This window comes from Mirounga angustirostris, unplaced genomic scaffold (genome assembly GCF_029215605.1).
Source record: "Mirounga angustirostris isolate CCGP_5_RB_7025 unplaced genomic scaffold, mMirAng1.0.hap1 SCAF_17, whole genome shotgun sequence".
Taxonomy (NCBI): Eukaryota; Metazoa; Chordata; class Mammalia; order Carnivora; family Phocidae; genus Mirounga; species Mirounga angustirostris.
In genome coordinates, this window is record NW_026991725.1 from 6,113,185 (window position 1) to 6,139,691 (window position 26,507).

The following is a 26,507-nucleotide window of genomic DNA, read 5'->3' on the forward strand; positions in this document are numbered from 1 at the left end:
CCCAAATCACATTACCTTTCCAGAGGCCCCACTGCACAGTTGACCGTGGGGAGCTTCAGGTGGATTGAATGTCAGCAGACTCTCTGAGGTAATGTCTAGAGTTACCAGAAGACAGGATATGGGGCTCAGGGAGCAGGGAAATATATTGATCTTTTCCCTAAGATGCCAATAAATGGAAGAAATGCTCTTGGCTTTTGAAGGAAATTCTGAGCTAGGGACTCTTGTGTTATCATGGAATTGTTAGTAAATGCAAATGGAGACAGATTGCAGATATTCAGAAATAGGAAGAGGAAAGGTCCCAAACTACTGGATGTTGCCTTGAATCTTATTACTTAAATTGGATTCCTGATGAGAAGAAACTCCAAGGTTAGACATTGGGTTTTCTGTAGTAGCTGGAGTGGAGAATTTCACCCTTGCAGGGGTCGGTGATGAACCAAGCTGAAATCAATAAAAGAGGGTCAAAGTACAGAGGAGATCAACATACAGATGTTGGAGGAAACATGGGCCCCCAAAGGTAAAGGGCCAGAAATAAGGATCAAGTGTGGATCCCAGGTTAAGGTGGGTGAGGGGAGATGGAAGTGAAGGAAGGGCAGATCCAAGTACCAGGGTGAGCATGGGAACAGAGGTCTTGAGGTTACCTCAAAGGCCAACGGGTATCTACACTCACCTCTGTAGGCTGCGGGTGGGTCATTGGCTTAAAGAGTGAGGGCCCAGGCAGAAAGAGATACCTATGTTGAGTTCATGGCATGACCTCCATTAAATCACTGACATACCCTGGACTTCAACTTCCTTAGTTGCAAAATTGGAAAGTTGAAAGAGATGTTTCCTAAATACCTTGTGGCCTGAAATACAGTTTCTGCCTCAGAGCCTGGACCTTGGAGAGAAGCAAGGGGACCTCAAGCTGTCCCACCCATTTTTCTCATGGCTGCCAAGGTGGTGGACAATAGTAGTCCCTTTCACTGTGGGCCTGGTCATCATGACCTCATGAGATCTATCTGACTCTGGCTCGCCCATCCAGAGAGTTACAGTCAGTCCCCCCGATGGGCAGGACGAGAGCTGCAAAAGCCCCCATTCCTGATATACTGTAGTCTGTCCCCTTCTTTAATTGTGACAAGCAGCACTGAAGAGACTTGTCCAGAGATAGTTTCACTGACTGCCAGTTTCCCCTTGCTCAGACCTCCTCCCTATATGCTCCCCCCAGGGTCTAGAACAGAACACAGGACCTCTGGCACTCCACTTTGAGATGGCCATTTGTGGGCAGCTAAAACCTCCAGGATATTTTAAAAAATATATACTACTTGAGGTCAGGCCTCTTCCTTCCCATATATGAATATTATTTAACTTAAAAGCAGAATTTGGCATATATATCTATTTTGCCTCCTGCTGTCGGTTTGAATCCAATATTCCAGCCTAGAGAGATATATTTTTAAATCTTTTATTGTACAATAAAACACAGATTCAAAAGCTGCACAGAAACCTCTTTTATGTGCCCCCCTCAATCACAGCCCCCCAGAGCCAGAGGTCACCATACTCCCTTCTTGTAATCCCTTCCTTGCATTTTTACGTGTCACCTAGTTGTGCATCTTTATACCCTATAGTTTAACTTTGTTCATCTTTAAAATTGGTATATCTTTTAGGCTCTTTTTTCTTTTCAATCACTAGTATTATCTTCCTTTCCTTTCATTTCTTTGCAGTGTATCAGTGGAGACGCTGGTCTGTTTGACCTGTAGGGTTTCCCATAGTCTGGACTTTGCTAACTGCAAACTTTTGGTGCAGTTAACCAAGCTCCTCTGTCCTTGGTATGTCCTGCAAATTAGCAGCGACATCGGACACTGGGTTAGAGTCAGGTTCCAGCTCTTTGACAACACTCAAGTATCACCTCCTCTGAGAAACCTCTGATTCCCCCAGGTAATGGGTGACTCAGCTTCTTGTCTGGGACCTCTCTGTATATCTCACACCATGGCTGGGAGGCCCCTTAGGGCTGGGACAGTGTCTCACTCATATCTGGGTTTTTAGCACCTGGTACAGAGATGGAGCCCCGGCATAAGAGAGGTCCCTATTTGGAGGGTTGGGGAAGTCTTCCCTGAAGAGGTGATGTTGTGGTTGGGCTCTGGAGGATGAATAGGAGTTTACCAGAGCACTGCAAGGTCTTGGGTATTTCTGCCCTCATTCGATCATCTTTGACACTCAAATACCATGATTTAGGCTGAAGCTAACCAGGCAGGGGTAGGTACTTTTCTTTCCCTCGCGGCCCCTCTAACCTTGCACATAAAATGAAATTGCGAATTAAGAAACAAAACCGGAGTATTTTTTTTTTTTTAAGACTTTATTTGCGAGAGAGACAATGAGAGACAGAGAGCATGAGAGGGAGGAGGGTCAGAGGGAGAAGCAGACTCCCTGCCGAGCAGGGAGCCTGATGCGGGACTCGATCCCAGGACTCCAGGATCATGACCTGAGCCGAAGGCAGTCGCTTAACCAACTGAGCCACCCAGGCGCCCAAAACCGGAGTATTTATAAGCAAACACTAAGGGTCCAACCCCATTCTTGGGGACAGAGGTTACCAATTTGGAATCACAGACTGATAGGAATGAAAATGACCATCCAGTCTTCTTATAGCCACAGATGCAAGTAGAGAGAGGGAAGTGATTTGTTCAAGGTCATCTAGAAAGCTCTACCTTTATAATACAGATTAGGCTCTTCCACAGAATGAGCACAAATCTGTTTGGAAATGTCATCTCCATCATTACTTGACCCGTACCCAGGAGATGGGCCATCTCTTTGCCAGCCTGTGAGCCAAGCAGTTTCTGTACCTAATATTCACCCCCATCCATAGGAAAAGCACATAGGGACAAAATCAGAGGCTTGACCAAACCACTCAGGCTGTAGAGGCAGGGGAGGGACACAGACCCAATGGTTGGAATCCCCAGGAGACTGACTACTAGCTCTTCTAGACCAAGGGCTCTAACATTGTCCTGAAACTTAGCACTGAAAGCCTTTCAGAGAGCCCCAGGTGTGACGGCAGGGACTCTGAGCCAGTAGGGCTCCCTGTATGACCTTACTTCCCACCCTCTCTGCCTCACTCCTTAGGTCACGTTTAGACGGTGTAACCCAAGCAGAGTGTCAGACCATCTGCCTCTGCCCTACTCGCCCCCATCATGCAGGAAAATCAAATCCAGGTCAAAGCACTGCTTTGGCATTGCTGAAATATTATTACACCTGGAAAGAATTTACTCCTTTCTGGGGAGTCTAGCCCTCTGCTGCTGCTTGTGGGCAAACGTTGTGTCTTTTCAAGTGACCTAGATAGATAAAGGGGCTCTTTATATGTTGGTGGAATGAATGAAAGTCAACAACAATAATTAAAAAAAAAAAAAAAAGTCAGCAGCTTCTTTTCCTACAGTTAAGGAATAGGCGAGCTGGGAGAAACCACAGAGAAAATCCCATTCCAGTTCTGAAAGTGATGACACAGAGGCCCAGGGGCAGAGAATAGCTGATCGAAGGTGACATAGGCAGGAGGAACTGAAACAGGCCCCAAATGTTGACAGGACCAGTGATCCCCTGGAGTGGCTTCTCAGCAGTAAAGATTTTATGCCCAGCCTGTCTTTCTCCTGAGCTCTGGGGCTCTCCCCTCTGGCCAAGCCATCTGGGCTGGGAAACAAAATGCGTGTAGTTTGCCATCTGAACAAAATATGCTGTGTCTTGTGTCAGAGCTCTTTCTGACTGATGGCAGGAAGCTGGGAAGAAGCCAGCACGGTCAGGACTGGGGACGTTGCATCTTATAGGCTGGATGGTCCAGAGGAGGAAGTTGAGCGGAAAGAACGCAGCACAGAGTGACCTTGGGTAAATCATTTCATCTCCACGAGCCCTGTTTCTCGGTAAACTGGGTTTTTTTTCCTCCGGCCCTGCCACTTCACAGCGCTTTATGTGTTGCTATTCATGTTCTCAGCAGAGAATCAATACCGCAACATGAGATGGATATTCAATACCTTGCATGGTTTGGGCATTGGAGGCCACGGTCAAGGTTGGCCTTTCTGCCTTTGGGGGATGTGGTCACCTTCTGAGAGGAGACTGGGGAAATCAGTAAGTGTTGGAGGGAGTGCCTCTGTGTGGCTCAGGCCTAGGGGGCCCCTGGGGAGGGTTTGGGGCAGTCAGGCCCATCCAATAATAGCAAAGCTGGGTTCTCAGGGCAGTGTAGGCAGGACTGAAAGGCATTTGGCAAATATTTACTGAGTGTGCATTATGTGCCAGGCACTGGGACACAGTAATGTGTGAAAGAGACAGAAATTCCTACCCCTGTGGAGCTTACATTCTGGGAGTTGGAGGCAAAGATCAGCAGGGAGACAGAATATATATACTCAAATGAGCAAAATATGTGGCACAAAAGGGCTATGGGAAGGCGAAAAAGCAAGGTTGGGGAATAAGATGTGATGGGGAAGGGGGCTGCAGTTTAAAACAGGGCAGCCAAGGAAGACCTAGGGAAGAATCTAGAATGGGGTGGGAGAGAACAAGGTCAGTGTCTCCAGCTTTATAGGATTTTGTCCCCAAGGCGGTGTGATCCCTCCCAGCCATGGAGATGGATGTGTACAGGAATCTGTCAGAGTGCCTGGGACCTTAAGATTGTCCACATCACATCACGCCCTCCCCTCCCCACCCCCCTCAAGGGCTCTGAGGCTGGCTTGCTAAAGAGCCTGACTCCTAGGGGTCATTTGTGGGGGAGGGGTGCAAAAAGGGCAGAAGCACCTCTCCAAGTCCAAGCGGACTTGGAGAGGATGACTACAATGGGAGAAGAGCAAAGGTGGCATGAATGGCCCCTGGATGCTGGGCTTTTCTGAGCTGTTTCCCCAGAGCAGATGATGGAAGATGCACCAGACCAGGGAGGAGTTGGGTGGAGAGGGGCTGGTCTCAGGCCTGTACTCACTGCAGCGTCCCTAGACCTACAAAATGTGGGCAGTAATAATACCCATCTGAGGGTCAGTGTGAGAAAGTAAGGAGAAGCACAGGGTCTCGGCACCTAGAAATTTCTCACTGAGAGCTCTCTCATCTGGGCACATTCTCCAAGGCGGTAGTTTTCAGATTGCAGGAGGTAACCATGGGTGGATTGTGAAAGAAATTTTAACAGCCTTCGAGCAGCAATTTTTTTTTTTTAATGGAACAGAATAGGATAACAAAATTGTTTTGAGTGCATAAGAATTGTTTCATGAGACTCTTTATATAGTATAGATATTTCCTACCATGGGGCATGACTGGAAGTTTGAAAGCCACTGCCCTTAGTGTTTCTGTAAGGATGGTTGGAAGGGTTTTTTCTAACTTACTGACTTGCATGCCACCGTCCCTGTTTTGGCCATATCAGAATACCACCTGTAATAGTATAGACTGAATACTTGGCTGTGAGCTGGCTCACTTTAACCATTTTTTGCCTCATTGTGACAATATTCATGACATTGACATTGAAAAATACACATCACATTTTTTTTTCAACCTGAAACGGTCTCACACACGAGCGCTGCGCTTGGGGACGTGGGCGTGTCACGGTGAAGGCCCTTGCTCAAAGTACAGCTTGGACGAACTCTGAGACGCAGTCCAGCCCCGGCCCACTGTCCAGGTTCCCCAGTCCTTGAGGTTGACCTTCCCACCGTGGCCCCCTCAAGGACAGCCCCTGTCTGCTTGTGGACTGGCTCCGGATCTTTTTGGGGATGTCCCCCTCAGTGGAGGAGGCCAGGGCCCAGCATCTAACTTTGTCTTGTGAGCTGTCCAAGAACTCAACTCGCAGAATCTCCTTTCTAGTCCAGCTTTGATTCCATTGATGGGATTAGGTGCCCCCCACCGCCATGCACTTTGATGTGGTCAGGGGGTAGCAGGAGGATTTCGAGCTCAGGGAGCAAATCTTAATCTTCTGCAGGCTTCTCTGGGATCAGCGCTGGGGTAAACCCATTACATCCCTGCCCTTTCATCCCCCCAGGGCACCGGCTCCTCCAGGCCTCTCCAGGCTCCGAGATCCAAAGGGTTTGTCAGATTTAGAGAGAGCAATAAAAGGGGAAGAAAAAGCAGAGCATGAACCCCAGCCCCCCTCTAGCATGGGCAGCATCACCAGCAATGTCGGGGCATCTTCCTCTTTCTTCCCTTCTAATCCTAGGCTCCCACAAAATGGGGATTACAGACCCTTGGAGCCAGCAGCTCACCCTGCCCCAGCACTGGGCGCCTCTGCCTGCGCCTGGCCGCCATCTGCCCTCCATCCCTCCCAGAGCTGCTCTCTCCTGGGAGCACCTGCTCCTACACATCTGTCCAGCTCTGGAATCTCCCCTGCGTGGGCTAAAGCACTCCACTTCCTCCGCAGTGAGGTTTTAATGCCTGTTTTGGGCTGGTGAGGCCAGGAAAGAGAAGACAGGAACATAGCCAATATTTATATGAGGCCACAAACAGGTATGTCTCATGATTTTCTTTAAATTAAATCAGACTGCAGCTCCATCTGAAGAGAAGCGGGCGGAGGGAGGGGGGACTCCATCTCAGTGGTGATTTGGGCTTCTCCAGCATTCTGGCCATCTTGAGGATGGGCATCTTGGCCGAGGAGGACGCCCCAGAGGGCTCTCAGATGAGACACGCAATTACTCCCCGACGTCCTGGCGTCTCTAGAGAGCGTGGGTCAGCAGGTCCACCAAAGGGGATTCCACTGACTTCTGACCCCTCTCCAATCATGGGAAAGCTCTCTTTGGGCCTCTCAGCTTTTCTCTACCATCCTTCCTCCCCACAGTCCCCCTAAAGGAGCTCAGGTTTTCAGAAAGCACAGCCAGTAAAAGAGGTTGTCTGCAGGCAACTGGAAGGGGGGCGGGGGGACGGGACGCGTAGAAAACACAAAATTAACATCTCAACAAAGCACGCTGCTGGTTACCATTGCGTTTGGCGCTTTACATTTATTATCTTGGTTGGCCCCCAAAGGCCGCAGGAAGCGCCTGGATGGCTCCAGGTTCCAAATGGGGAGGTTGAGGTCGGCCGCAGGAGAGCTCCACCCGGGCGGGGACGCAGCCTAGGAGCAGCGTGGCCGACAGGGGGCTCTCCGCGCCGGCCTTCGCGGGAGGACGCGCCGGCAGCAACTCGCGCCGGTCAGAGGAGGAAAAGGGAAAATTACTGGAGCTCGGGGGCGGGAAGGGCTGCGTGACTGGGAGGAAGGCACTCGAAACTGTCGAGTCGGGCCGCTCGCGTCCGGACTCGCCCCCCGGCGCGGCTCAGGCAGCCCGGGAGAGGGGCGCCCAGGCCACCGCCGACCCCTCCCCTCCCCTCCCCGGCCCGGTGTCTTCCCGCCGGTGCTGCAGCCCCGAGCGGGCGCCGCGGCCGGGGGAGGTGCCGCCGAGGGGCGGGCGGAGGGCGGGCCGGGGCGGGGCGCCGTCCGCTCGGCTCCGGGAGGCGGTGCGGCCGGGCGCTGGCCGCGTCCGCCCGCCGGGAGCCGCGGGGCGCGCAGCCTTCCTGATGTGTCACCAGCACGTGGAGCTAGCTAGGGCCGCGCGAGCGAGTGAGCGGAACTCCCCCAACTTTCGAGGGGTCTTGCCGCCCCGCTCCTCTCCCCGCAGCGCCAGGCTCGCGCTCCCTGGGGAGGGGGGCTGCAGCGGCCCCCAGGTCCGGGCAGGTTGAGCGAGGCCCCGGCTCCCGGCCCGGTCCGCGCGCGGGGAACCCGGGACGTCGGGGTGCAGGGCCCGGCTCGCAGCTACTTCCCCGACTCCCGGCGTCGGCGACACGGGCTCGGCGGTGCGGGAAGGCAAGGCCTGCGGTGGGAGGCACCCCGCCCGCGGCTCAGCCCCGGCCCTGCGCCCCCACGGATCTGAGCGCAGGTAACCGAGGCGGCGCGGAGCTGGGCCTCGGGGGTGCGCGTGGGATCGTGGCGAAGTTTCTCTAGCGCTCTCGGTTGGGGGTGCGGGGGTCGGGGAAGGCTTGGTCCCCGCACCTCCCCCACGCCCAGCATTGTCCTTCGGCCTGCGCCGCGGTGGCCTGGAAGCCGCGGCCCCGAACGTCGTGTAACCCTTCCGGGGGCTGGTTTCGGAGCTCGCGGGCCGAGGTCGGGCGGGGCGGGTGCCTTCTTTGGCGGACGCCGCTTGGGGGAAACCCAGGGCCTCTGCGGAGCAGAGCGCCTTGGAAAGCGGGCGAGATCCAGCCCGAGGGAGCCCGTCGGGGACGCGCCCGCACCCCGAACTCGGAGACGCGGGGGAGCTGAGGGCTGGGTCTTTGCGGGCGAGATGAGGGTGTCGGTTCAACTGGCCTACAAAGTCCCAGTCCTCGGCCTCCAGGATCGGCGGCTTCTCCCAAGCTCCAGGCCGGCACGGCAGGAGCTCAGCGCCCAGGCGGGAGCGTGGATCCCTGCCGGGGGCCACCTCCCGGGACCACACTGGAGCGGGGGTGGCAAGGGGAGCTCGGCGCGGGCTCTCGGCAGATTCGAGGGATCCCTGTGTTTCGCAGGAACAGTGGGAACGTGCTCAGAACTTTAAGGCGGTCACTGTGTGCAGTCGGTGTCAGGTCCGTGTTCTTCGGGTGGAGCCGGTTCGCGCCCGGGCGGACGTGGAGTGGGGAGAGACAGCCTCCTGCTCCCCAGCTCCCCACGCGCATTAGCCCACCAGGGCTTGTCCTGCTGCGCTTTCCAGGGCGGCTACCTTGAGCTTGGAAGTGGGGAGCATCACCCGATTTCTGGAGTTGTCCCTGGGGAGATGGGACGGGATGTGGGGGGTTTAGCCCCTGCCGCTCCGTTCCACCACTGTTTCTTCAAAGATGCGTCTTTGTGGGAGTGTTCTTTTGTTCCCTGATCTATGCAACGTAATGTTGACCGCACGAGTCCTCAAGTTTTATGCTTCTTAAACCCTCTGCGCACTTTGTTCTAGACCCCCAAAAGAAAAAAGTCCACCAGCCCCGGAAACCTCGAGTTTGTTGGGTGTTGGAACTTTTTGTTTATTTTTGTTTATATTGTGTTTTGGCTATCTTGGCCGCGGGGGCCTTGGAAAAACATTTGGGAACTCACAGTGAGGTGACCTGAACTGTGTGAAGGGCAAGCTGACAAAACAGGGCACCTTGGGCCCCCCTTCCACCTGGCTTTGGAAAACTGGAGAGTTTTCTAGAAGCAGGAGGAGGGTGAGGGAGAGAGCAGCCAGGTTGGCCCACCTTTCTGGAAGTTGTGCGGGGACCCCATCTGGAAGGTTTTTCCACAGGCTTCTGTGGGCTTAGTATGGAGTCGACTTTGCAGGAACCCAGGGTAGCCTCTGTCGGTGTTTTGGTGGCCCTGTGGGGGCCTGGAGGGGGTGGTCAGGTATGTGGAGGGGAGCCCCATGGGCTGTGGGGTCCCTGAGGGCAAGGTTGGGCCCGTGAGTCCAGAGGGGGCACAGCCTTGCCACTGCAGTTGGCCTGTGTGTTTTCAAGTGTGAGCTTTGTCCTGCATGCCTTAGTTCGTGTAAGCACAGATGCCACAATTATGGGAAAAGTTTTGTTTGGTCATGTATCTAAATGCACAAGTATCTTAACAAATTCTCACTTTTGAGGCAAAACAGTCTAGGAGCAGGCTGGTGGGACCTTCAACTGGAGGCCTTGCCCTATTTAAGAAAAACGGTCTCTTCTTCAGAGTACTGAACCAGGTTGGGAAAACAAAGTTCTCCCTTTGAACCCATGCCTCTCCGGGCCCTGAGGATGAGTATCTTAAATTAAATGAAGTGGAAATCTCCAGACTGTTACGTGGTCGCAGAACTGGGCTGGAGTGATGGGATGGCCGAGTTGGCTGATTTGCACCCACCCTGGAGGGGACGGACACGGGGATCGGGGACGGACACGGGGATCGGGGACGGACACGGGGATCGGGGACATAAATCCTGGGAATAAAGCATAAGGAGCCGGCAGTGTCCCCGGCCTCCCTGGCCTGGTTCAGGTGGCTGGCAGTTTTCCCTCCAGCATAGTTAGGGCTGACCTGGGTTTTAGGGATTTTTAGGAAATGCCTTAGTGCTTCATTGCTTTGGGGGAAGTGAGTGATTACGTTTTTCCTTCTTGGGATTTTTCCTTTGCAAAGTGTGATTGAATCGCTACACAGTGGGCTGGCCAGGCCTCCAGCAGCTGATTTGTGCTTTGATTTAAGCCGTTGTATTTAGGAATCGGGCTTTGGTTGAGAGCCTTTTGATTTTTCTGTCCCTTTTGAATTCTCATAGTTTCCTGAAACAGATGCCTCCCCCCCCCCCCCCCCCGCTCCCCCCTGGGTCCATCCCTGTTAGCCGGGTACCTCTTGGCTCCGTAGGGAAAGTGACTGACATGGGCAGACTTGTATGTCTTGGAGCACTCTTCTGGAAGCAGCTAAATGCAAGGTGGAAAGCTAGTGGGAGGGAAGGGTTTCAACCAGACCCCCAGGGAGACCACGGAAGACTTAAAATCCAGCTGGACTCCTGGTCCTGCCTCCTGGGAGGAAACTTGGATTCCCTCAACTCTTAAGTAGATTGCAGCCTGGTGAATAATTAACCTCGCCCTTGTAGCTCCTTTTTTTTTTTTTTTTTTAAAGAAAAATCAAATTCCAACCTATGAAAGATTAAAGATCCATTTTTTTCCAGCAGGATCGGATTGGCAAAGGAAGCGTTGGGAGAACCCAGTCCTCTCATCTTCACCCTCAATGTCCTAGCAGCTCCGAAGTTTGGATACTTAGAAATACCTCTAGGGTTTCCCTGGTGGCCGTCCCTGGGAGTGGCCTCTGAGCTGCTTCCCCAAGTCTCCTTCCCGTGCCTTTGCGCAAAAGCCGAGCTTTCTGAACCGCCCCCCCCCCCCCCCCCCCCCCGCGAAGGTCAGGCTTCTGTCCCCTGCTTTGCGATTTGTGTGGCTCTCACTCCCGCACGGAGTGGATTTTGCTGCCAGGTTGTCTGCGGCTCTCTGAGCACAATAGTAACTGGACTGTCTCTGTTCTACACAAAAGAACAGCGCTTCTAATCTGTGACACATTCGTGAAAGAGTTGTCTCAGAAGCAAGAGTTCAGCTTGGGTTTTTCTGGAAGCAGCCTAGTGTGAGGGCCATGAAGACAGACCTTGTGCCCAGGCATCATCCCCACCTTAGGATTACAAAGCTGCTGTTCCCAGCGGGTTGAGTTGGGAGTCCTAACTGCCACTTACCTTGGACCAGTAACTTCTCTGTGCCCATTTCTTCCTTTGTGAACAAGAGTTTGCTACCTACATCGTCACTTCGTGGTGAGGCTTATAGGAAAAATGGAGGTTCAGTGCCTGGCACACACCAGTGGACCTTTGACTGGTGCTCATCTCCTCTGCTCTCTTATTTGGAATCTGCATACGCGTCAGTTGAGAAGGGTGCAGAGTGATTGAGACCTCAGGCTGGTGGGTCTGGCAGGTTAGAAGGTTGTCTCTATTGCTGTCTAACGTGTAGCCTTGGGCAAGTTACTTAACCCGCTGGGAATAGCAGTTTTGTAATCCTAAAGTGGGGATGATGCCTGGGAACCTCCTTCCCCCGGCTCAGGCTTTCTTGTCTACCAACCACGTGTAGGGGCCGGGGCCGCCTAGGATTATAGCTGTAATACGGCATGGTCCCTGGCTGCCCACTGGGATTTGTCCTCCAGCTCTGAGAGCAACTGAGTGGTATCGTTGAGTCCTCTTGTACCTGAGGCTGAGGCTCAGAGGGGGAGAGTCTTCCCCAGCATTTCATGGCTGGGTGTAGTAGGGCTTCCCAGGTTGGGAGCCGGAAAGCGTGAGCTGTGGAACGGGAGGTGGATGGGGCTGGATTAGGCAGCACAGAGTCTTAAAGTACCCTGGATGTGCCAATGTGGCCACCTCGAACACCTGCTCTGCAGTACCTCCAGCCTGAAAGGCCCGAAGATTCTGGTTCTGACGCTGAGCACATTTCATGAAAGGGCCCCAGGAAGGATGAACTGCCACAGCTGCTTTTGGCTTGTGGCTCACTAAATGCACTCTAGTGGGACCAGTGAAGCAGGGTACAGAATCAAAGTGGGGGTGGGTGGTGGAAGGAAATAAGTTGATATTCCAAAATACACTGCAGGGTAATCAACACGGGAAATAAAAACCAGAATTTTGTTGGACTTCCTTAACTTTTTTTTTTTTTTATGGCTCAGTAATGTTTTGATTTTGTGTTTCAAACCAGTGATTGTGAGAGACCAGAATCTTTTCAGTGCTTTAGAGGCCTTCAAGCAGTGGCCTGGGCTCACAGACATCCCCAGAGCAGGTGACTTCTCACCCACTGCGCAGCTCCCTCCTTCCTCCCTTTGGCAAGGTCTGGGGAATTTTGAAATCGCCCTGTAGCCAGATCCCTTGTGTTTGCTGTCCAGGAGAACTGGGGAGGGAGGTGCTATGTGGAAAGAACCACCTCCTGATCTTAATCTCTGCTCTGCCACTCCGAGCTGAGAGTCCCCTTCTCTGTCCATGGGGGGGAATTGGACTGAATTCAGCATACCCCCCTGGTAGCCTTAACTTCTCTTCCACGATTCTGAGCCAGGAGGCACAGAGGGCACAAGTTTGGAACCTGGGGCTGCGGTTGGGAGGGGTGGGGAAGGGACTCAGATGTGCAGCTGGGAAATTTGGATCAGTCTGTGAAGACTTTGTGGTTCATTCTCATGAAACTCACTTCCTCTCACTGGATTTCTGCCCTGGGGGGGTGTGGGGTTCAAGGGAAAAACTAGCTTCTCCTTCTTGGTGACTGAGGCTTTCATCCTGGTCTTCAGTTTTCTCTCTCCATGTCCTTTGCAAGGTAGACCTCCCCCACTCTTCCTAAACACAAGGAAGTAGGATTCCTGCTTATCTGCTGATGGCACCTGGCTTTCCAGAGATTGGTGGAAGACAAAATCCTTTCCTGCTGAAGGCAGGCATTGGCGAAAGGGCATAGGCTTTGCAGTTGGAAACCAGGCTCTCCCATGGACTAGCTGTGAGTGACTTTGGACCAGTGACATGCCTTCTTGGGACTCAGTTTTCCTGGCTGTGATGACACACGCCTACTCTGTTTGATCAGAGGATCAAATGAAAACACGTGTGTGAAAGGCCTTGTGGGTGCATGGTGGGAGGGGAGTACCTGTAGCTGTTCTCAAGTGACACCATAGTTCATCCCAGGACCTATGGGGCCAGTGAAGAAACCCCAGTGAGATCAAGGAAAGACGACTGGAGCCTGGCAAGCTGCTTGCTGGCTTAATATCTGGGGAGAAAATATTGGGAGAAAAGCAAGTCCTTGCTGGGGGTGGGGGTGGGGGCGGAAAAGCAAGTCATTGCTTCTTCAGGGAGATGTTCTGGGTACACCCTTGGAGGGGGGGGGCGGGGAGTGTCTCTGACTCTGCCAGGGGTGGGCTCATGCAATCCTTGTGCTCCAGCCTATTTGAAGAGACAGGTTAGTAGAAGAGTGGAGATAACATTCTCTTGAATCCCTTCCTGCAGAGCTTGCTGTGGTGAGCTTAAAAACATGGAAAAAAAAAATGTGTCTCTGCTCTTGGAACTTTGAGGCAATTAAACAGATACTTGGAAGCCGGACTTGCATATGAGCAAAATGTTAGTCTCTGACTTGCCTGGCCAGACCACTGTATATCTAAGAAAAGTCAACCAGACCACTTGCTCCCAGCCGGTCCATGTGGAGGGTTCACCCTCCCCTGGCCTGAGTCTCCCTCTCCCCCTGCCTCTGCGCCTCCTTCTGTGTCTGGTGATAGTAAGCGTTCATTGTCAGTCAGTTCTGGATGCACATTAACCTTGGCCAAATCACTGAATGTTAAACCATCTGGCAAAATACCACATTTCGACAGTGGGCCCTTTCTATATTGATGAGGATAGAGAGGGGCAGGCTGGATGCTGGAAACCCACTTAAGCAGTGACAGTGGAAAGGGGCAGGGTCCAGGATCCTGACTTGAATGTGAGGGGTGGGGATGGAGCAGGGGGGTGCTCCTTATAATAGAAGTAGGTTGGAGAACCAGCTCCCCATCTCCAGCGCCCAAGTGGGTGAAGGGGCTGCTGTCAACCTACCTTGGCATTCTCCCTTTGGTCCTTTCGGTGGATTTTGTAATTAGACAAGTTGTGACAAATATCCCATTGCCCTTTGGGCTGGGGAGTTGTGAGGACTCCTGCCTGGAAACCCAGCCTCGTTCACTGGGGAGCCATAATTAGGCAAGAGAACAGTTCTTGGGCCCTTGATTCAATAAAGACCCTTTTATGATGTTGGTTTTTCCCAGAAAAATAATACCACTTTGCCCCGTTTATTGCATTTAGATGTGTAATCATATTAGAGCTGAACAGCCCGGGGGACTGAAGTTACGCAGTTGGGGTTTTCACCAAAGCCTGTTACCGGGTCTTCAGAGGAAAACCGTGTCCTCGGAAAAAAAAGGAAATGACAAGGAACATTTTTGAGGATCTTTCTCTCTTGGCATTCAAAGGATATTTTCTTGCATTAGGGTGAGAGGTGGCCCAGGATGAAGACCGGAAAGTGAAACTAGAGTGGCCCATGTCAGTGCGGGCCCCTGGTGCTCTGGGCAGCCCCGCCTGTGCCCAGGCCATGCGTGCCCGGCATGGTCCCTCCTTGTCGGGCAAACGGTATTTGTCAGATGGGCAGCACGTGCCCTGCCGAGGGCTGGGGGAACTGCCAGAGAGGATGCCTGCGTCCTCTCCACCAGGAGTTGTGCTGTCCCAGCACGTCTGCACCGCGGTGGCAGGGCTGCGTGCGGGTGCTGCTGCTCACAGGTGGCAGTGCTCAGCCTCCCCAAGCCCCTCCCCCTGAAGGGCAGTCAGCCCTGACTAAATATAGTCCTGGAGGTCGCAGGCAGCTTTGGTTGGTTGGGAGGGTTGGCCTGGCCCCTCCCACAGCCGCTGGCCACGCCCCTCCAGGCTGTCGGCTTCGGGAGGGATGCCCTGTCCAGGGCGCTCTCCAGCGTGCAGACCACTTTCCGCGCCAGCAACCCCTCTCACCTTCTTACCCCAGACGTTTTGTCAGGCTCACCATGTTTCCCAATCGTGGAGTAAAACCCCTCCTAGAAATCCGCCCAGAGTCGGGGTAGGCAGAGCTCATCAGTAGAGCCCAGCACCTCTTTCCCAATTTGGGGTTTAGAAATCTCAGGCGATGAGGAAATTTCTGGGAGTCATTTGTAGGAGTGCTATGTTAAGAAACAGAGGGTATGACATTTCAGAATGCCAAAACCCTGTTGCATGAAAAGGGGGGAAATCCATTTAATTCCAGGACAGCTGATGGGAGTTATTGCTGAAATATTTTCCAGTTATCACCCTTTACTGCAGAAGCACTGCATTTTGTAGATGATTCCACTGTTTATAGATAATGGGTATTAAAATATTCTTCCGGTATGACTGTTGTAAGGTTTGAGGTTTTTGGTTTTTCAAACTTATAATTTAGACTTTCTGGATGTTTTACACTCTGGAAGAAGTGCTATTAAATTATATATACATAAAAATATGTAGTGGGGTGGATTTTTTTTTTTTTTTTTTTTTGCTTTTCCAAAGGAATATAATTAAAACGTCTGAAACCAGATTATTACTTAATTAGTACATTTTTCTAATTAGCTGTTGGGAACTTGTGATGAAATAAATTATTGTCGATTTCCAAATGGAACTTTAGCCACAGAGGAAAAAAAAAAAATCATGTGTTTTCAGTTTTGGCTACCACCCCCTCACCTGCTCCCCGCAAAACACCTCGTGTACCTGCCCAGAAGGCAGCAACAGTGTCCAGACAAGAGTTTCATTTTCCTTATCTCAGGTAAATGCAGTTGGAAAATTATTCATCTGTGTCAGCTTCTCTCTGCTCCTGACAGTAGAGCAGGTCGATGAAGGCAGGGTTTAAATACTCCTTTTTGACATTTGTCAGCAGAAATGTTAGTGGCTGTTCTTTGAGGAAAGAAGTTCTGGTGATTGATAGTTCATTCAGTCCGTGTTCTCGGCACGCCTCGTGTGTGCTCGCTTTGTGCCCGGTGGCCACGGGGGCAGTCTGCAGGGGTAGGGATCTCCAGCCAAGAGCGGGGAATGAAGCTGGGAACCCAGCTTTTGTCCTTTTTAGCTCTTCACAGGTGCAGGCTCCCGGTCCTTGCCTGGAATTCTGAACGCCAAAAAAACCCTGCAAACCGAAAGTTTGTTGTTATAACTAATTTCATGGGAAAGCCTGACCCACACGGACTTGAGACGGTGAGAGGCTCTATTTCTCTCGGGAAGGGTGAATATCCATGGGTTTCACTGCAGAGATATGGATGTGTTTAATTAGGGGTGCTGCCCTGCTGGAGTGTGGCCAAACAGGTGGTATGTGCACCTTGTGACTTTTTAAACCCTGGAAAATTCTAAGATACAGTCTGAGGACTCCAGTGGGAAGAGTGCAGCTCTGCGCGCGAGGCCGGGGTTAGAGCCCCAGCCTTTCTGGGGCATGTTTTTCCTTCAGCACACCCAAGCAGCAGGCCTCGCGGTCCTCAGAGCCCTTCCCTCACCAGGCCTTAAGCCCCATGAGGGCCCAGAGGTTTTGCTCACTGTTGTATTCTCTCTGAAGTATACTGGGTACTGAGTGAATACTCACCAGAAGCTGGCGTCGGCGAACTTTCCCTGTGAGGGGCCAAATAGGGTTACTCTGTGTGGCAACTCTTCTGTTGCGGTGTGAAAGCAGTCACAGATGCTACCTGAATGAGTGCACCTGTGTTGTAATAAAACTTTAGATATAAAAACAAGAGGTGGTCTGGGTTTGGCCCACGGGCCCACAGTCCGCCAACTCCCATGAGAAGGATAAATGCATCTTTAAAGGGAGACTCTTCTTTTCCATACTGTTAGCTGAGCTGTCTGCATGCCTTCTCTGCTTGTCTTGTTTCCCTCCCCCATGGAGTCTCCCTTAAAGAGATAAAAGTTGTGGCTCTGGCGGCCAACCCACGCCTGCCTTTGGCTCCTCCAGATGGTCTGGAGCTGTGGACGAGAGGAGGGCGCTGCCTCCCCGGACCAGCCTCATTAGCAGCAGTGGGTATTTGTGTGGACAGATGCATTTAGGCCCCGGGCCAGCCTTGCCCAGGGGCACTTGGACCTCCACTCACTGATGAGTTGTTTTTTTGGCTGGGCGGGGCCGGGGGGGAGCCGAGCCAACCCCAAGGCACACTGGCCGATCGGCATCAGGCCAGGCAGGGCTGGAGAGTTTGGGGGGGGTGGGGAGCTGAAGGGGTGAGTGTAAGCATTTAGGAGCTGAGGTGTTCTTAGCAAAAGAATTTCTGGCTGAGAGAGATGGGTTATCATAAACCCAGGGACTCTGATGGATGAGTTTCAGGTCTCCTGGCTTTGTTCATCCCAGCCTGTGAACAGCCAGCAAGGGCGGATGGGGCCAGCGAGTCCAAGGCGGCTTTCTGCTGCAGCAGAGGCTCTGGTCCAGTGGAGCCCTCAGGCTCCCACCTCCAGAGCAGCTGTCCTGGGGCTGACTGGGTAGGTGCTGGAAGGAGGGCCTGCAGAGCCCACTCCCCTAAGTTGGAGCACCAGCATCCCTCCACCTGGCCTGACCCAGCTTGCTCTGCCAGGGAAGATTGTCCCCTGACTTGAAGCGTGCTTGGCCTCTCCAGGCCCCAGGGCCAGACTGCCTCAGCCAATCCCTGCCTTGGGCCCCAGCATCCCTGTCTGTGTGCTCAGTAGCTTCTCCAGAGGAGGGGTTCCCCCAAGACATTTCAGGACTGTTGCCCTCTGCCTGACCACTTCCTTCCCTCATCAGGGTGGGACTGGCACATACTTTTCTTTCTAAAGCGAATTCCAAACAAGGGCTGATGATAACTCTTGGTTGGCTTTTCTTTTTCCTTCCACCATGGTTTTGTGGGTTGCTGGCTATTTTAGGGACGCCACATTCAGCGTGGAGCTCTTTACTCTGCAGCTTGTCTGAGAGCCTGGATGGCTTTTCAGCCCCCAGCAGCAGGGTGGGGGTGGCGCAGGCCCCTGGTCATCAATGTATGATCAGCACAGGCCAGGCTCAGGGAAGGCCCGAGGACCAGGAATGGGTGAGCTCCACTGTCAGCCATGCCCAAGTGGGTCACTTTCATGTGCCTAGCATGGCTGGGGGGCGTCCTCTGGCCACGACCCAGGGCAGCCCCCCACCCCGACCCCACTGCCTGCCCCATGGTGAGTGGATGGCCTGAGCGGTGGTTCTTAAGCTCGGGTGTCCCTGAGCATCACACAAGGAGCCTGTCTGCGATGCAGACTGGGCCCCCAGAGCCACCATTGGTGATGCGTGCGAGTGACTGGGATGTATGTGGTTTTAGGACTGCGCTGCCAGGGGCCAGTAGGTAAAGCAGCTTCACAAGCAGGGGCCCAGGGGGAGCAGGAAGAAAGAAAGAACGTGGCCGGGGGCAGGAAAGGTCGCCCAGAAGAGAGAAGCTGAGTCTAGAAGAACACAGCAGGGGGTGGGTCAGGATGGCTCACCCCAATGGAATGCTTTGTGCCAGGCAGAGTTCTAAGCCTTTGATGGGCACGAACTTCAATCCTCCCAGCCGCCCCTGAAACAGGTAGTTACCCGGATCTCGCAGAGGAGCCAACTGAAGCGCAGAGGGGTTGGATAGCCCAGCAAAGCTTCTGTGGCTGCGAAGCTGGGAGCTGGTTTCACCCTCTCGCTCCGTCCGCCGTGGAGCCAGGGCACCCCAGGCGGCGGGACCAGCTCACACAGAAGTTGTGCAAACTGCAGGCTGGAGCTTCTGAGCGGGCCAAGCCCGATGCAGTCGTGGCATCAGATGGTTCAGATGGCTTCGGTCCTCGGGTGTGGGGGACAGCTTGGGTTTTGCCGGAGGAGCGTGTGGCTGTGATGTTGGTTAGGGCAGAAGGCTGTGGGCAAGAGGACAGTTGTCATAACATAGTCGGGCGAGGGTGAGGCCATGGCCTGGCGGCTGGGTTTCTGGGCACACTTCCTCTCGGTCGGAACAAGGAAGGACCTGTGGTGTGGGGCAAAGGCACGGCCGTCGTGCTCCCTGGGCAGCCAGGTCTGTGCCTGGACCTCCATCCCGGTTGCTCTTCCCAGCAGGGGGGAGTTCTCTAAGACATGAGTCTTTGGCAACTTTCAGGGGGTCCTGGCCCAGCCCCCGCCCTTGGGGTCTGAGGGGAAGGGGGAAACTGCTTGGAGAGAGTGATAAACTTCTGTCAGGAACCTGCTAAGTGCTTTGTATACTTCCCTTCGGTCCTTACACCACCCCGCAAAGTGGGCTGCTTATTCCTGTTCACAGATGTGGAAGGCAAGGCACAGAGAAGCCAGGTAACTTATACCCGGTCACACAGCAACTAACCAGAGCATGCCACCGGGTCTGTTTTCACCACAGCGGGGCCACACAGCACAACTGGTGACAGGCCCCCAAGGGGTGTGTGCTGTGTCAGGCTGGGGTAGGTTCCAGCTGAGCTGGGACCCTGGCTGGGATGGCCTGGCTTCAGGGCACAAGTTAGCCGTGGGTGGGTGGCATTCTGCACCGCGAGGTTCCGTGGAGTCAAAAGCCCAGGGTCTGTGGAGGGGAGCCTCTGCCACCCCAGAGGCCTGCCCAGACTGGGGGGAGTGGGCAGAAGGGCTCATCCTTCTGTAAACCAGGCTCTGATTCTGGAAGCCCTTTTCATCCTCCCATAAGAAAAGAAAGGGGTCACCATCCTCTCGCCTTTCTTCTTGGCCACGTTCTGACCATCCCCTCACCTCACCCCCCGTTTCTGCCCACCTGCACTTCCCAGCAGAGCCTGTCAGCTGGTTGATTGAACCTGAAAACCATCTGGGACATAGCAGCTGTCTTTGCCCATCATAGGGTGTGTTTGTAGGGCTCGGGGACCTATGTTCCTGACTCGGGCCTGCCTGACGCTGTTGCCTCTTCCAGAATCCACCTCCGAGGAAGTGGGCAGAAAGTGCTAGAGCAGGGGAAGGCTGCACAGAGATCCCTGTTCACACAGCAGCTCCCCCCACAGTGTGCTGGGTCTCACACGCTGCACCCTCTTGCCTCCCACCAGGGACAGAGGGCCAGTGACCGTCGGCTTTTCAAGGAGCTGACCCTTTGGTTCCTAGAAGAGAGCTGAAATTCTCTTACTGCCTCTGGAAAGGGAGAGATGGTGGGAACTTAGTTCCTATTGGGCCCATTTTAGGAGTCGAGCCACTATGACCGCCCCCCACCCCATACTCTCCTCTCTACCCGCACCCAGCCTGGCCTCCCAGGAAGTCTGGAGCTGACTTGCCTGTGTACCCATTGCACGTTCCCATCCCATGTCAGGCCTGTGACTTTCCCTCGCTTGTCAGGAGCTCAATCTCCACAAGATGGGTCCACACCCCACGGGACGACAAGGGCCAGGTAGATGACCCTTCTTCCAGGTCTTACCACATTCCCTGGTTCTTGGGACTGCACTCGGCCACTTGGGATTCCTGTGCATTCTGGCCCACCGCTCTCTGGGGGCAGAAAGCCCTGGGTTTAGAGTTGGCTCGGGGTGAGCAAAGGCTGCTCATTCCTGGGCATGCTGTGGGGCAGTGAGGCTGGCCACCTGCCAGGCCACACCTGGGGGAGAGTCGTGCCACCGTGGGGACCCAGCAGCTACCCTACCCGCCACAGAGCCTTCAGGGGCCAGAGGGTGGTGGGCCAGGGTCAGGTGAGGGTCATCCATCTCCACCTTGGCTCCCCTGGGCCAGCCGGTGGACTGCTTACTTACCTGGAGAGTGTTCAAGGACAGCAAGAAAAATGAGGGACTTTCAGGGGCAGCTGTGTTTTCTGACTCAGTCATAATGCCCCTAAAAATCCTTATTGTTCTTGCAGTGTGCATCGGGCCGCCAAGCCACCCCTCCTCACCCACCTGGCCGCTCTGGTACAGGAAGGGCTTCCTGGGGGCCGATTGGGATGTCCTCCTCCATCCTCTTGAAACGAGAGGGTATTATTAAAACAATTCTGTTGGGACGGTGTGTTGATTTGCATATATTTTTACAATTTTTTTTTTTTTTTTTTGGTGGAGGATTAGGGAAGGCTGAGCATTGAGATAGTCCTGCGCAGATTAGAACTCAGGAGAATAGAGAGTCTCCCCAGTTTGTGTGCGGTGAAGGTTCCGGGAGCCCGGCTGCATGTGTGGGGCCCAAGGATGGGCACCTTTTGGGCCAGTTATGTCAAGAACAGCAGTGTTGGGCTTGCCTGGATACTTACCTCTCCTGAGAAGTTGGAACTGTTTAGGGGCAGGAAGTTGTACTATGTTTTAAAACAGAGGGAGCCCAGCTTGCTCCCTGAGCGCCATTTTGAAAATACACTCCCCGGTGGATTCAGAGGGCTTCTCCCCACCAATCCCTGCTGTGCCCCGGGAGCTTGCTTTTTCTTGGCTGGATGTTCTCTATCCCAGTTTCACCTTCTGGGGCTCCTTACTTCCCAGCAGATGCCCCCACCCTCACCTTTTCCAGCCCACCCCACAGATATGTTGGCTGAGCCAAGGCCTTGTCTTGAGTGGAGTTAGGGTTGCTTGCTGGGGGGTTGTCAAGAAGAAATACCAAATTTATGATATGTCCCCCTCAGCGCAGGAACGCCAGTTCACAAGAATGTCCCTAGATCCCAAAGCAACAGAGTCTTCCCCCCACCCCCTGCTGAGGCTGAGCAGGTGGCCTGCCCATGCATGGATAGACAGGGAGATGAACAGGCAGCAAGCAGGACTCTGAGCTCCTGGGGTCCACCCCAGGGCTCATCGACCTCACAGGTCAGCAAGGGAAATTAATCCTCTAGGTATTTCTTGGGTTTCCAGGTGCAGACTCACAAGTTCCTGTCACCAGAGAAGATGGCTGTTTGCAGGACCCTGACCGCATGATCATCCTTCCGGCCAGCCTGGCCCCTTGCTCCCTAGGCTCTCGTCCTCCTAGCTGGGCCTCCACACCAGCTTTCCCAGAGACCATTTTTAAAGGGCTGGGTTTGCTCAGGAGCCTCAGCATTCTTCTGCCCAGGAGAAGGGACAGCGTCAAGGTAAAGGTTCACGTGAGGTTGGGGGTGGGGGGCAGGGTACAGAGTGATGTTTCTCACTTGGTAAGAGGTGGATGGGGCTTTTGCGAAATGAGATTCCATCACCTACGATGGTCCTAGGGTGCTTGGTCATTCCTCATAGCTAAGTGTTTGCTAACTTTAAATCAGTTGTTCCTCCCTGAGGCCCCTTTGCCCTGCCCTTCCATCCCCCACAAACCTCCTTATTCCTGAGTGTGTTCCTCCTTCTTTACACAAAACACTTGCCAAAAAAAAAAATAATAATCAATTTTTTTTAAAAAGGTCCTACATGAAAAATAAAGCTGAGTACTGTTTTCTCCCCCAACTATAAAAGAACCGCCTTCCACTGTAGAGCATTTCAAAATACAGAAGGATGAAAAGGCTTATAAAAATGCCCATGCCTAGAGATAATGTCTGCTAATGAAATAGATCCTTCCAGCACTTTTCCCCTACGTGCATAACACCCCCGCCCAGTTAGCAGGATTGGGGCTTTTAAAAGGCGTGAGGCTTATAACCCATTTAAGCCATGGCCCTTGGGAGCCAGTCTCTCTTTTCTTTCTGCCAAGTGGGAAGGGCCAATTGCCTGCAGCCGGGAAGCTCAGAACTCTCAGGCGGGCGGCGGGTATTAGAGCCACACTAGGTCTCTCTTCTGAACCAAGATTGATGAAGTTGGTGAGGAGGCTGGAACTGCAGGCTTTGTCCTGTTGGATCTCCAAGTGAGCTGCGGCACCTAGACTCTGGTGACACTAAGAATCTGGGGAGCCTTCCACAAGTGTCAGTGCCTGTCCCTCCTCCCCAGAAAGGCAGGTTGGACCTGGGGTTGCCAGGGATGGGGGACAGAGTGCACCTAGGGACTGGTGTCTCTGTCTGCTGTTCCTCGGGAGAACTCTCTGGCTACATGGCCACACGTTAGAGCTGGAAGATTCTTGCGGCTCTGCCTTCAGAGTCTGCTCGAGGAGAGGTGACCATTGGCAACTGGCCGAATTTCATGTCCGATACTTCCTCTGCCGCTCAGAGTCCTCTTTGGATCTCCATTGTATAGGATGGGCTGAGGCACAAGTGATCAGGAGACCCCCTGGAAGACGCAGCTAGGATGTGGCAGAGCTGGGGTTCAGCGCTGTAGCTTCTGGCTCCTGAGGCCAGTGTTTCGGTAATAATTACTTATAATGAGCATATGGTCCTAACAAGCATATCATGATGCTTACTAATACTGAAGCTTTTGGTCATCTAGTAACCGGAGGTGAGTGGGTGGGTGCTACTGTCTCATGGAGGAGGTATCTGCACCCCAGGGAGGCTGGGTTCCTGTCCCTGGGTCTTCCTGATGTGAGTGTGCACCTGGACGGCATGCGCCCACAGCTGCCCCCATTCAGCCTGCCATGTGGCCTGGGATCCAAGTTCTGGGCAGGGCAAGATTTAACCCCATTTTCAGAACACACCAGAGGCGTGGCCTAGGTGGCGCAGCTGGGGGGTTGGCAGAGGCCCCTGGTTCCCTGCTCCTTGCCTGGATAGAGGTGTCCAGGAAGGAGCCCAGCCTGCATGGGGCTTGCTCATCTGGGCCCTGCTCTGAGCTGGCAAGCCTCAGGGTCAGAACCCCTGCTGGGGGTGCCTAGGTCTCCAGAAGGCTGTCCCTGCCCCTCCCTCTTTCCTACAGAGCTAGCCTCCAGGAACCTGGCTGGAGGGCCACCTGGGCAGGCTGCCAATGCAGGGAACTCATGGGCGGGCCCATTGTGAGCTTCAGGAAGCAGTCGGCTGTTCCTGGGCCAGTCTGCAGAGCTGGAGGGCCAGCCAGCCTCAGACATGATGGGTGGAGCCTGGAGCTGAGAACACTACTTTCCCAGAGCCCAGCAGCTCTGGGCCAGGCCCACGGGCTTTCTTGGGCAATGAGGGCCTGAGCCTGGGCCACGCCCTCCCTTGTTGGCCTTGGCTCTAGTCTGGCTCTCCCCCTACCCCCCACCAGCTATTTTGCAGCAGACTGCCCACTCTTGGCAATGACATCCATTTAACCTGCTTCCCAGAAAACAGGATGGTTGGGCAGGCAGACTCAGCCAGCACCTTGGTGGGAAACAGGGCGGTCGACCTCAGCTCAGGCTTTTCTTGCCCATGCTCCTTGAGGGACTGGGTTGGGAGATGGCCCTAAGCTGCCTTGGCTTACCTGGGTCAAAAATAACCTCAGCTCAACTCCCAGCCTAGAGCGATGAGGCTGAGGCCAGAGCTTTGAGCTCCTGGAGCTGGGGAGTGGGGAGGGACAGGTCTTTGCCCAGGAGTCTGATCAGGGGCAGCTATTTAGCTGGGGGCCCTGGGTAAAGCCCCCTACTACTGTGTCTGTTGCCTCATTTGGTTGGTGGGCATAATAGTGCCCTTTAGAAATGTGTCTGAATATAAGGCTTCTGAATACACATATGAAGTCGTTGCTCCCTTTCTCGCCCCTTCCAGGAGGACACTTCAACAGAGAACCCTGGGAGGTGTCTGGCATGGAGAAGATGCTCCCTTAATGTAGTTGCACTGCTCAGGAAGTAAGGTTTGGGTCTCAGTGTATTGGATGGTGCCTTCCGTCCTTAACTCTACTAAGATGACCTTTCCTTCTGCTTCCTCTCTGGCCCTCCTGCCCTGGCCAGACCCTGGAGGGATGGTGGCTCTGGCTTGAGATGCTGCATTCCTCTCAGGTCAGGCCCGCCGAGACCCAGAGCCCACGGAGGCCTCCTTCCCCTCCTTGACATTCGTCCTGCAAGTCCGGACGCCAACTCCAAGGCGGTTCCGTCTGGGCCTGGGCCAGAGTAGCTGTGGCAGAGTGCTCCTCCCTCCAGCGCCAGCCTCCTTGGGTGCAGACAGCCCAGCACAGGCAGGAAGGGCCTTCTGTTTGCCTTGGCTGGTGGGGAAGAGATTAGTGCTCGCTTTCTGTTTTGACTCTTATATCTAACTAACAGGCAGGTCTGTGACGTCACAGAAAAGCACATTTGAGCCTTGAATGAGTTTGGGGCCCGTTCTTAATGCCTGGCCCCTGTAGAGGTGGCTGGAGGTAGGAATGGGCGATACTACCACCCCCTGAGGATGTGGAGAAATGTGATGGCCAACTGTCAGCTCTCCCTACCCAGCGTCCATGGCCCTTTCTCCTGATAATGCCTCTTCCCCTTTAGAGGATCACCTCTCACCCACCCCGACTTTAGAAGCAGGCATGGATCCCAGGATGGACATGGAGACTCCCTCTTGGACGTTTTGCAGCAACTATGGGGAAAGAGGCATTTGTTTTTCATGGGGTTTGCCAGGTTGATGGAGCTGCTGGTGGCCATCCTGTTCTCTACTTGAGGTCGAAGCCAACAAAGAGGAAAAAGCACATAGATGGAGAGAATATGCTGTCTGGACATCAGTAAGCCCCTGGATCCAGTCATGCCTGAAGCTAAATACACCTCTGGATTAACCTCATTATATGAGCCAATGCATTTCTTTTTTGCTCAAATCATCCTGAGTTGGGTTTCTGTCATAGAAAGGGTCCTAATAAAGCAGTATTTTTCTTTGGTCTCATTAAAAAAAAAAAAAAATCAGTTCTGAGATAAACTTTACATGCAATAGAACCTACCCATTTTAAGTGCCCAAGTCATAAGTTTTATCAAATGTGTACCCCCTTGTCACTACCCCTGCCATAGAGATAGAGAACATTTCAAGCTCCAGGACAACCCCTAGGACCTGCCTTGGTTGTAGAGATTGATTTTGCCTTTTCTAGAATTTTATATTATCATTTAGTGTGTACTCTTTTGTGTCTGGCTTGATTCAACATGTCTTTGAGGTTCATCCATGCTGTGCGCCTCAGTAGTTTCATGCCTTCCTACTGAGACACCTTCCACTGTCGGGATGTACCAGTTTGCTCAGCCATCTGTCAGATGGTGGACATTTAGGCTATTTCCAGACTGTGACTATTACAAATAAAGCGGTTTTGAACACTGAACACAAGTCTTTGTGTAGGCATACATTTCCACTTTTGTGCCTAGACATCAGTCTCATTTTACAGTTGAGGGGACCAAGGGTCACAGGGGTAGAATGACTTGTCCAAAGTCACACGGCTGAGGGATCCTCTGGCTTGCACTGGGAACACAAGTAAGGCAATGATGTAGCTCGGGTGTGTGGGTGTTCTTAACGACCTGGGACTGCTTGGGGAGGGGCCTCGTGGAACCCTGGTGCTCAAAGACGTCCTTGCCGGGAGGGATGGTCAGGACGTTCTTTATCTTTTCGTGTCATTTATTTCCGCTTGGATTCCACCCTGTGAGATTATATCTACTAAACAGACTGCATTCGTGAAGCCAGAATTGACTTTCCCAAACACACAAAGACGCATCCAGAACTACCTGGGCTGATAATCACGGAATAAGCTTGTATGAAGATTTGGAGTTGAAGCACTCCAGCCCAAACCAGAGACTTGCTTTTTCTTTTTCTGGCGTGGGACTAACAAATCATGGCCCCATCCCTGTAGTCGGAGGAGTTCAAGTTGGTAAGCCCTGATTTAGTCCCACGTCTCCTCTCACAAGTGCTTCAGCCAGATCTGTCCCTCCTGGTCTTCTCTCTGCTGAGGTCAGCCCTTGGAGGTCAAGTGTACATGCGGTGAACTCAACAGGGGTCAACTCCCTAGGGACTCAGA

General features: G+C 53.3%; 2 long non-coding RNA genes across 4 annotated transcripts in view; one reads left to right on the top strand and one right to left on the bottom strand.

The window, feature by feature from the left end:
- Positions 1 to 7,395: 7,395 nt before the first annotated feature.
- Positions 7,396 to 25,815, top strand: LOC123854291 (uncharacterized). 2 transcript variants are annotated; one of them, XR_006793300.3, is made up of 4 exons: positions 7,396 to 7,817; positions 21,651 to 21,865; positions 22,923 to 23,030; positions 24,314 to 25,815. It is a non-coding gene; the product is annotated as an uncharacterized LOC123854291 (long non-coding RNA). The 2 variants fall into 2 exon arrangements; XR_010408691.1 differs by lacking the exon at positions 22,923 to 23,030 and having other exon boundaries at positions 7,398 to 7,817.
- LOC129046252 (uncharacterized) overlaps positions 15,364 to 26,507 on the bottom strand; it is a 142,770-nt gene continuing 131,626 nt past the window's right edge. For both annotated transcript variants that reach the window (XR_010408693.1, XR_010408692.1), the window contains exons 4-5: positions 16,489 to 18,746; positions 15,364 to 16,041 (exon numbers count right to left, since the gene is read on the bottom strand). This is a non-coding gene — a long non-coding RNA (uncharacterized LOC129046252). The remainder of the gene's footprint in view (positions 16,042 to 16,488; positions 18,747 to 26,507) is intronic.